Below are 11763 nucleotides of genomic sequence, written 5' to 3' on the forward strand. Positions count from 1 at the left end.
TTGTATAACAAGTCAGACAAAACAAATTAATAGGTTAACTTTCCTTTATGTAGCATTAGGATTTGCTTCATTTACCTCAGACTTTAAGGAAGCAAAACTTTTTGAGAAAAACTTTTTTCACACAGAGTGGTGAATCTCTGGAACTCTCTGTCACAGAAGGTAGTTGATGTGGCCCTTGTGGCTAAAGGGATCAGGGGGTATGGAGAGAAGGCAGGTACAGGATACTGAGTTGGATGATCAGCCATGATCATATTGAATGGCGGTGCAAGCTCGAAGGGCCGAATGGCCTACTCCTGCACCTATTTTCTATGTTTCTAAAAGGCAAATTTAAAACACAACACTGTAATATAGGAGATTATTAATTTCATATTACAATAAAAGGCAAATAGGATTATTCAACACTTTAATCTTAAATAATTAGGCCCAATATGTAAAACCAATACAAGATCAATAGACTGATTAAATGAATAGTTCACAGTGTTTTGTTCTTCCAATTTGGAATTTATTATTTTTTAAACAAATCAACTCAATGCTGCCACCTAGTGTTGTTGATTCTGGTTCTAATATTCTCTTTCTCATCTAGAAACATAGAAATTAGGTGCAGGAGTAGGCCATTCGGCCCTTCGAGCCTGCACCGCCATTCAATATGATCATGGCTGATCATCCAACTCAGTATCCCGTACCTGCCTTCTCTCCATACCCTCTGATCCCCTTAGCCACAAGAGCCACATCTAACTACCTCTTAAATATAGCCAATGAACTGGCCTCGACTACCCTCTGTGGCAGAGAGTTCCAGAGATTCACCACTCTCTGTGTGAAAAAAGTTCTTCTCATCTCGGTTTTAAAGGATTTCCCCCTTATCCTTAAGCTGTGACCCCTTGTCCTGGACTTCCCCAACATCGGGAGCAATCTTCCTGCATCTAGCCTGTCCAACCCCTTAAGAATTTTATAAGTTTCTATAAGATCCCCTCTCAATCTCCTAAATTCTAGAGAGTATAAACCAAGTCTATCCAGTCTTTCTTCATAAGACAGTCCTGACATCCCAGGAATCAGTCTGGTGAGCCTTCTCTGCACTCCCTCTATGGCAATAATGTCCTTCCTCAGATTTGGAGACCAAAACTGTACGCAATACTCCAGGTGTGGTCTCACCAAGACCCTGTACAACTGCAGTAGAACCTCCCTGCTCCTATACTCAAATCCTTTTGCTATGAAAGCTAACATACCATTCGCTTTCTTCACTGCCTGCTGCACCTGCATGCCCACTTTCAATGACTGGTGTACCATGACACCCAGGTCTCGCTGCATCTCCCCTTTTCCTAGTCGGCCACCATTTAGATAATAGTCTGCTTTCCTGTTTTTGCCACCAAAATGGATAACCTCACATTTATCCACATTATACTGCATCTGCCAAACATTTGCCCACTCACCCAGCCTATCCAAGTCACCTTGCAGTCTCCTAGCATCCTCCTCACAGCTAACACTGCCCCCCAGCTTAGTGTCATCCGCAAACTTGGAGATATTGCCTTCAATTCCCTCATCCAGATCATTAATATATATTGTAAATAGCTGGGGTCCCAGCACTGAGCCTTGCGGTACCCCACTAGTCACTGCCTGCCATTGTGAAAAGGACCCGTTTACTCCTACTCTTTGCTTCCTGTTTGCCAGCCAGTTCTCTATCCACATCAATACTGAACCCCCAATGCCGTGTGCTTTAAGTTTGTATACTAATCTCTTATGTGGGACCTTGTCGAAAGCCTTCTGGAAGTCCAGATACACCACATCCACTGGTTCTCCCCTATCCACGCTACTAGTTACATCCTCGAAAAATTCTATAAGATTCGTCAGACATGATTTACCTTTTGTAAATCCATGCTGACTTTGTCCAATGATTTCACCACTTTCCAAATGTGCTGCTATCCCATCTTTAATAACTGACTCTAGCAGTTTCCCCACTACCGATGTTAGACTAACTGGTCTGTAATTCCCCGTTTTCTCTCTCCCTCCCTTCTTAAAAAGTGGGGTTACGTTTGCTACCCGCCAATCCTCAGGAACTACTCCAGAATCTAAAGAGTTTTGAAAGATTATTACTAATGCATCCACTATTTCTGGAGCTACTTCCTTAAGTACTCTGGGATGCAGCCTATCTGGCCCTGGGGATTTATCGGCCTTTAATCCATTCAATTTACCCAACACCACTTCCCGGCTAACCTGGATTTCACTCAATTCCTCCAACTCCTTTGACCCGCGGTCCCCTGCTATTTCCGGCAGATTATTTATGTCTTCCTTAGTGAAGACGGAACCAAAATAGTTATTCAATTGGTCCGCCATATCCTTGTTCCCCATGATCAACTCACCTGTTTCTGACTGCAAGGGACCTACATTTGTTTTAACTAATCTCTTTCTTTTCACATATCTATAAAAACTTTTGCAGTCAGTTTTTATGTTCCCTGCCAGTTTTCTTTCATAATCTATTTTTCCTTTCCTAATTAAGCCCTTTGTCCTCCTCTGCTGGTCTCTGAATTTCTCCCAGTCCTCCGGTATGCTGCTTTTTCTGGCTAATTTGTACGCATCATCCTTCGCTTTGATACTATCCCTGATTTCCTTTGTTATCCACGGAAGCACTACCTTCCCTGATTTATTCTTTTGCCAAACTGGGATGAACAATTTTTGTAGTTCATCCATGCAGTCTTTAAATGTCTTCCATTGCATATCCACCGTCAACCCTTTTAGAATTAATTGCCAGTCAATCTTGGCCAATTCACGTCTCATACCCTCAAAGTTACCTTTCTTTAAGTTCAGAACCATTGTTTCTGAATTAACAATGTCACTCCATCCTAATGAAGAACTCAACCATATTATGGTCACTCTTGCCCAAGGGGGCACGTACAACAAGACTGCTAACTAACCCTTCCTCGTTACTCAATACCCAGTCTAAAATAGCCTGCTCTCTCGTTGGTTCCTCTACATGTTGATTTAGATAACTATCCCGCCTACATTCCAAGAAATCCTCTTCCTCAGCACCCCTGCCAATTTGATTCACCCAATCTATATGTAGATTGAAGTCACCCATTATAACGGTTTTGCCTTTGTCGCACGCATTTCTAATTTCCTGTTTGATAGCATCTCCAACTTCACTACTACTGTTAGGTGGCCTGTACACAACACCCACCAGCGTTTTCTGCCCCTTAGTGTTTCGCAGCTCTACCCATATCGATTCCACATCCTCCAAACTAATGTCCTTCCTTTCCATTGCGTTAATCTCCTCTCTAATCAGCAACGCTACCCCACCTCCTTTTCCTTTCTCTCTATCCCTCCTGAATATTGAATATCCCTGGATGTTCAGCTCCCAGCCTTGGTCACCCTGGAGCCATGTCTCCGTGATCCCAACTATATCATAGTCATTAATAGCTATCTGCACATTCAACTCATCCACCTTATTACGAATGCTCCTTGCATTGAGACACAAAGCCTTCAGACTGGTTCAGTAAAACCACTGAGTCCAAACACTGGAGTCCAATCCCTTCTTTATTTGTATGCAGCACCGCAGGGTCGGCCTCGGATCCACTCACTCGAGCCCTCAGCAGCCTCGCGTAAACAGAACAGAAGGAAAGACAACCGACACGCCCTAACAAATTACCCACCCTTTTATACCCCTATATAAAGGGAAAACTAACGGCGCGAAAGTATCCCTACAAACCAATCACTGCATCGATTCGGTACACAGAATACAAAGTAAATACATATTAGCTGAGGTAACCCCTCTTAGACCAATCACAAATACCAGCGGAAGTTACCGAAACAAAGTAGAAACATAAAGCTTCCCCAACCAATCACAGACATGCATTAAGCGCCAGTGTACTGAAACATTAACAGAAACCACTTTAGGAACCTAGATTTGGTGTCGACAGGTGGGTCACATGGGCAGAAGCTTCCCAGGCTTCTTCAGAGGTCTTCAGAGGTCTAGACTTGATCCAACTAGGTCACATGGGCCTCGAGCACCTTGCAATATATTGTCACTATCATTGAAGCCCAGTTTTTCACAGATACCTGCCATTTCCAAAGTACCCAAAGCCCTGCATATTAACAGGGTTACAGAAGAAAAATAAGCTGTAGACATAAGGAACTGCAGATACTGGTTTACAAAAAAAGACAAAGTGCTGGAGTAACTCAGCGGGTCAGGCAGCATCTCTGGAGAACATGGATAGGTGACATTTCAGGTCGAGACCCTTCTTCAAGCTGATTGCCACGAAAGGACTCCTATTATGTACTTTTAAGTAGCAGCCCTAACTTTCTGCATTGATTTGTAATTCATTTGCAAATGGGGCGATTTGTAAAACTCTTGAATTAAATGCAAGCCACCATTCTGTAAGGCCAACACAGAGCACTATAGATCATCAGCAACTTCGTCGATTTGAAATCCTTCGAGTACCCGTTCCTCATCGCAGATTGCAATAGTCTCAGCAACACCAGCCTCATCAAAGCATTGGTCAAGAAAGCACACTAATGCCTCTACTTCCTTAGAAGGCTTTAGAAGTTCACCATGTCCCCGACAACCCTCACTGACCAGGGTGCTCAAGGAGGTGGCTCTAGAAATCGTGAACGCATTGGTGATAATTTTCCAATGTTCTATAGATTCTGGATCAGTTCCTGTGGATTGGAGGGTAGCTAATGTTATCCCACTTTTTTAAAAAGGCAGTAGAGAGAAAACGGAATTATAGACCAGTTAGCCTGACATCGGTGGTGGGATAGATGCTGGAGTTGATTATCAAAGATGTAATAGCGGCGCATTTGGATAGCAGTAACAGGATCGGTCCAAGTCAGCATGGATTAACGAAGGGGAAATCATGTTTGACTAATCTTCTGGAATTTTTTGAGGATGTAACAAGTAAAATGGACAAGGAGAGCCAATGGATGTGGTGTACCTGGACTTTCGGAAAGCCTTTGATAAGGTCCCACACAGGAGATTAGTGGGCAAAATTGGAGCACATGGGATTGGGGGTAGGGTATTGACATGGATAGAAAATTGGTTGGTAGACAGGAAACAAAGAATATGGATTAATGGGTCTCATTCAGAATGGCAGGCAGTGACTAGTGGGGTGCCGCATGGCTCGGTGCTGCGACTACAGCTATTTACCATATATATTAATGATTTAGACGAAGGAATTAAAAGTAACATTAACAAATTTGCAGATGACACAAAGCTGGGTGGCAGTGTGAATTGTGAAGAGAATGCTATGAGGATGCAGAGTGACTTGGACAGGTTGGGTGAGTGGGCAGATGCATGGCAGACGCAGTATAATGTGGATAAATGTGAGGTTTTAGGCAATGTTTCGGGTCGAGACCCTTCTTCAGACTGTGATACCAATTTTGCGTCCACTCCTTGTGATCCAAGGGCAATTTACACAACCTGAAAGGGTTTCGACCCAAAACGGTGCCTATTTCCTTCGCTCCATAGATGCTGCCTCACCCACTGAGTTTCTCCAGCATTTTTGTCTACCTTCGATTTTCCAGCATCTGCAGTTCCTTCTTAATCATATAACTGTTCATTAGATCTTCCAAACCATTTACATATTGCAGAGATAGGAAGGGTTCTACAGATTTGAATTTACCATCGTTTGAGGAATATACAGGTATATTCCCTAGTTCATATAACAGTTCATTAAATTTTCTAAACAGTATAGGAAAGAACTGCAGATGCTGGTTTAAATTGAGGGCAGACACAAAATGCTGGAATAACTCAACGGGACAGGCAGCATCTTTGGAGAGAAGCAAAGGGTGACGTTTCGAGTCGAGATTCTTCTTGATTTTCCAAACAATTACATACTGCATAATTTAATCAGAAAACTCATGGCAGACCTCAGAAAGACACCAGTTGCTCCTCTAATCGATACTCAGCAGCTTCTACTGATTTTATACACTCAATTATTTTACTACCAACCAATGAACCACGTAAAACACACAAACACGCAAAAAGATTTCAATGAACACATTATATCACGATTTAGTTTTTTCCCCTAAAATTGATACTTTCTCAATTTTCATTCGCCACATTCTGTATTCTGCTAAATATACAGAAAACTGAAGGGAGGCCAAATCGTTACTTCCCTTTTACACAAAACCTTCTTTGCAATACCAAGAAAAAAAAGATTGTGGTTGGGGGAGTGGTGACACCAGAAAAAAAAGTGAAAAAGCACCAAATGGTTTCTTTGGCTCAATTTTTCCAATCAATTTGAATTCCCCAAAATAGAAATAAAAAAGCCAATCCAAGAAGAAAACACATTTGAAGATGGTCACATTGTGACATCGTTCATTTAGATCTTGCATGTTCAGTGAACAAACTCAGTCAGAAAGTCTTACAATCCTCTATATTTTACCAAGATATGATATTTCAGATGAATCACAGAAATTGTATTAAACATTTTCTTTTTTTAAAGTCATTTTAAAAGAAGCTGTTTTCTTAAAGAGGACGTAATTAAATTCAAGGAGTACCATACACTCCACACAAATGAGAATGTTCATAGGAAATAATGTACAGTATCTAATAACAAGTCTACAAATGTATTTACAAGTCATTTTCTTCACATCAGATTTGTTTCACAAAAAAGTAATAATAATAGTTTTAAAAAATGACGCAATAATTATTCACGTAAACAATGGAATTCTTTTTCAGGGAAGTCTAGTTGTTCCCAAACATAGAACTGTTCTGAACAGGCCCTTCAGCCCACAATGTCAATGCTGAACATGTTGCCAAGTTAAAGAAACCTCTTCCTCCTGCACATGATCCATGTCTCTGTGCCTATCTAAAAGCCTCTATAGTGCCTCGCAACATCCCTGGCATGGCATTCCAAGCACCCATCACTCTCTGTGTAAAAATAAAAAATCCTCGCATACCTCCTTTAAACTTTCCTCCTCTCTAGTCAACCTGACACTCCAGAGTAAACAATGCAAGTTTGTCTTCCAAGTCCAACTTCTCTTTATAGCTAATGCCCTCAAATCTAGGCAGCATCTGCTAAACCTCTTCTACACCATCTCTAAGGCATCATCGTCTAAGAAACATTAAGTAAGGCAGCTACATTTGTCATTAAATTTCACAGATTAATAATTATCAGAGGTTTTGTGGAGGTTAAGATAAATCCCATTCTTTCAATTAATCCCTGTCACAAGTTTTATTTTCTAAATCTGAAGAAGGTCCAGAGCCAAAACCTCATCTGTTGAATTAACTTCACAGAGGCTGCCTGATCTGCTGAATTCCTCCTGCACTTGGTATTTTGTTCAAGTTTCCACAGCTACAGTTCCTTGTGTTTTCAAAAGTTTTATTTTAAAACCTTGAGGCAGAAATATATGAATAATTTCATACACAATACTTTTGAACCTAGAATATAACTACCATGTAGAATCAAAGAACCAAACATTTTTTGGTTAAGACACAAAAAAAAGGACACAAAATGCTGGAGTAAATCAGGCAGCATCTCTAGATAACATGGATAGGTGGCGTTTCGGATCGACACCCTTCTTCCATATATAACCATATAACAATTACAGCACGGAAACAGGCCATCTCGACCCTTCTAGTCCGTGCCGAACACGTATTCTCCCCTAGTCCCATATACCTGCGCTCAGACCATAACCCTCCATTCCTTTCCCATCCATATAACTATCCAATTTATTTTTAAATGATAAAAACGAACCTGCCTCCACCACCTTCACTGGAAGCTCATTCCTCACAGCCACCCCCCTCATGTTACCCCTAAACTTCTGTCCCTTAATTCTCAAGTCATGTCCCCTTGTTTGAATCTTCCCTACTCTCAGTGGGAAAAGCTTATCCACGTCAACTGTGTCTATCCCTCTCATCATTTTAAAGACCTCTATCAAGTCCCCCCTTAACCTTCTGCGCTCCAAAGAATAAAGCCCTAACTTGTTCAACCTTTCTCTTCAAACTACCAAGCTACTTATATCTCAGGTCCACTATAGCCTTACAATAATTTTTTTAGGGATTCCAATTCAATTATTAAATGGATTATACTTACTCTTTCTTCATATTGCGATTGCCAAATGTAACACCTTCTTAGATGAAATCATTCTTCCCATTTACCACTGCAGGCAGATTTAACTGTTCATTCTTGATCTATTCAATTGCAAATTGATAAGCAACCTGTTTGTGTTTGAAACTGGATAAAGTCAAAGTGCAGGGATTAGAATTTGTGACACATTGGAAGTGCAGGGGAATCCCGATATAACTATTTGTGAAATCCCCTCTGACAAACATACTATGCTGAAGATAAGACACAAAAAAGCTGGAGTAACTCCGCGTGTCAAGCACCATCCCTGGAGAAAAGGAATAGGTGACTTTTCGGGTTGAGACCCTTTAGATGGATCTTGACCCAAAACGTCACCTGTTCGTTTACTCCAGAGATGCTGCCTGACCTGCTGAGTTACTCCAGCTGTTTGCGTCTATCTTCGGTTCAAACCAGTTTCTGCAGTTCCTTCCTAAAAATATTGTGTTGCTTGCATTAATTTGAACTTTGTCATGAAGGCTTCTTTAATGCTAAGAAGTTTACAATTTCAAGCCCTGTTTAAGAGAACAAAACAGATTTGATAACACTTGATAAATATACAGTGGTGCAGGGATATTTGCATATTTTGTATCAAATTTCCAACATCTCTAGATCCTCCCCCCACAGCAATGCATTATATTTTTATGCTGCTTTTGTTGATCCCTCGCATGTTGTGAAACACACTTGGCTAATAAAGTATTCATGTATTGTAAATTCACTCTCAACTAGTCTTTAAACTTTCTCCAAAGATGGCTGCCATATAGTTAATGCACAAAAGGACACAAAGTGCTGGAGTAATTCAGCGGGTCAGGCAGCATCTCTGGAGAACATGGTGACGTTTCAGGTTGAGACCCTTCTTTGTTGTTAATACGACTGAACTTCAAAACTTTATGCATGCAGGACAATGCGTTGTTTGCAGGATTGTGAGATGCTGACTGGTTGTATCACAAGCTGGTACAGCATGCCAACGCATAGGAACGCAAGAGGCTGCAGAGAGTGGTGGACTTAGTCCGGGCAACCACAGGCACAGCTCTCCCAAGCATCGAAAGCATCTCCATGAGGGACTGCCTCAAACAGGCAGCCATCTCATTGAAACAGGCAGTCATCTCATCTAATCTTATTGAAACATATAAGATTATTAGGGGTTTGGACACGCTAGAGGCAGGAAACATGTTCCCGATGTTGGGGGAGTCCAGAACCAGGGTCCACAGTTTAAGAATAAGGGGTAAGCCATTTAGAACGGAGACGAGCAAATACTTTTTCACACAGTGAGTTATGAGTCTGTGGAATTCTCTGCCTCAGAGGACGGTGGAGGCGGGTTCTCTGGATACTTTCAAGAGAGAACTAGATAGGGCTCTTAAAGATAGAAGAGTCAGGGGATATGGGGAGAGGCAGGAACGGGGTACTGATTGGGGATGATCAGCCATGATCACATTGAATGGCGGTGCTGGCTCGAAGGGCCGAATGGCCTACTCCTGCACCTATTGTCTATTGTCTATCTCCACCATCCAGCACATACCTTCTTCACATTGCTATCATCGGGCAGGAGGCCTGTTTCTTTGCTCCAGTTGTGAACTGTTAGTTGGTGTAGTATGTAGTGTATCTAACATTGGGCATGCTTTGGATAAGTGTCCGCATCCTGCCAAGATTATTTATTGGGTCGTACAGTACAGCACAGGTCCAACGGACCACCATGTCCATGCCGCCCATCAGGTACCTGCCTATACTTATCTCATTGCCCAGCATTTGTCCTGTTACCATCCGTGTCTTGTCAATTTAGGTGTTTGCCTCGGTGCTTATTAAAATTTGTGGGACTATCTACCTCTACAAATCTCTCAGCAGTTCCAAAGGTGAACAAGAATCTTCCTCAGATCCCCTCTAAACCCTCACTATAAACCTGCCGTCTCTACTTTCAGTATCTCACAAATGGGGAAGTTTCCTATCTAAGCCCTCGTCATATGGTCCACCTCTATCAGACGCCACAGTGCTTCATGGAAAAGGAACCCAGGCTATTCACTCTCCCCAGAAGTGACATATTTGCCTATTAAAGTACGATAGGGTAAAACTTTATTTATCGGATTGTGGATGTGCAAAGAGGGGGGGGGGGGGGGGGGGTCGGCAGGGGAAAGGGGAGTCAGTCTACCCCACGACAGAAGGGGAAGGAGTTTGATAGCCACAGGGAAGCAGAATTTTCTGTGGCGTTCTGTACTGCATCTTGGTGGAATCAGTCTGTTTCTGAAGCTACTCCTCAGGTTGACCAGTGTGTCATGGAAGGGCTGAGCTGTATTGTCCACGATGCTCGCAGTTTGAGGAGCAACCTCTCCTCCAAGACCACTTCCCGTTAATCCAACTCCTGTTGGCATCCATGGCCTTCGCCCTGCTGCCCCAGCACAAGACAGCAAAGAAGATAGCACTGGCTACCACCAATTGGTAGAATATCTGCAGCATCTTACTGCAGATGTTGAAGGAGCGGAGCCTTCTCAAAAGGTACAGCCGGTTCTGTCCCTTCTTGTACAGGGCCTCATCGTTCTCCTTGGTAAACTGCACATCCACACCATTGATGGAGACAGGGGTGTTCCTCTCCTCCTAAGGTCCACCACTAGCTCCTTAGTTTTGTCGGTGTTGGGCTGCAGGTGATTCAGCCCACACCACTCAACAAAGTCGTAGACTACACATCTGTATTCAGCTTCCCTCCCCTCACTGATGCAGCCCACAATTGCTGTCATCTAAAAACTTCTGCAGGTGGCAGGAATCTGCGTTATATCTGAAGTCTGAAATGTAGATGGTGAACAGGGGGAGAGAACCTTCCCCTGTGTTGCTCACTACCATGCCCAAGATATAGTTCTGTAGGCTGACATACTGTGGTCATCCAGTCAGGTAGTTGGTGATTCAGGACATCAATGGAGCATCCACCCGCATCTTCGTCAGTTTGCTCCCTAGCAGTGCAGACCGGATAGTGTTAAAAGCACTGGAGAAGTAAAAAAACATGACTCTCAGTGCTTCCCAGCCTATCCAGGTGAGCATTGGAACGATGGAGCAGGTGGATGATGGCGTCCTCAACCCCCATCTTTGTTTGGTAAGCGAACTGCTGTCTGTCTCAATGCTCTTAAACTTGGTAATTGCACGATTCCATCATCCCCTTTGGCAGTGCATTGCAGGGTTTAATCGGTGTGTTAAAATATTACCTCTCAGGTCTCCTTTGAATCAGCAGCCTCACACCTTAAACCTTTATCGTCTTGTTCCATGTAAAGAGACCATTATCTATCTTATCGATGTCTCTCACAATCATATTCTATCAGGTCACTCTCCTTGACTCAAAGGTCCATTCAATGTCTCTCCTTAACTAGTCTTCTACCCAGGCAACATTCTGGTGAACCTCCTGTTATCTTCTCCAATGTAATCCACCTCCTTCATGTAGTGTGGTCACCAGAACTGCACACAGTACTTTGACTGTGGCCTAACGAATAATATATATAGTACCATAACCTCCCTGCACTTATATTTTATGATGGAGGCATGTACTTTATATGTCTGAAGGGATCCCAACATGAAATGTCACCTATCCATTTCCTCCAGAGATACACACAAAGCTGGAGAAACTCAGCGGGTCAGACAGCATCTCTGGAGAAAAGGAATAGTTTCCCTCAAGATTCCAGCATCTGCAGTACCTTGCATCTCATGTCTTCTTTAACAATATGTCTACTTGTGC

At 42.6% G+C, this 11763-nt stretch overlaps 1 long non-coding RNA gene across 1 annotated transcript; it reads right to left on the minus strand.

Moving 5' to 3' along the window:
- Positions 1-559: 559 nt before the first annotated feature.
- LOC116989675 lies at positions 560-3508 on the minus strand. Its single transcript, XR_004416286.1, has 3 exons — positions 3478-3508; positions 1177-1186; positions 560-570 (listed from the first exon to the last, which is right to left on the minus strand). It is a non-coding gene; the product is annotated as an uncharacterized LOC116989675 (long non-coding RNA).
- Positions 3509-11763: the final 8255 nt, after the last annotated feature.

This window comes from Amblyraja radiata, chromosome 29 (assembly GCF_010909765.2).
Source record: "Amblyraja radiata isolate CabotCenter1 chromosome 29, sAmbRad1.1.pri, whole genome shotgun sequence".
Classification (NCBI taxonomy): domain Eukaryota; kingdom Metazoa; phylum Chordata; class Chondrichthyes; order Rajiformes; family Rajidae; genus Amblyraja; species Amblyraja radiata.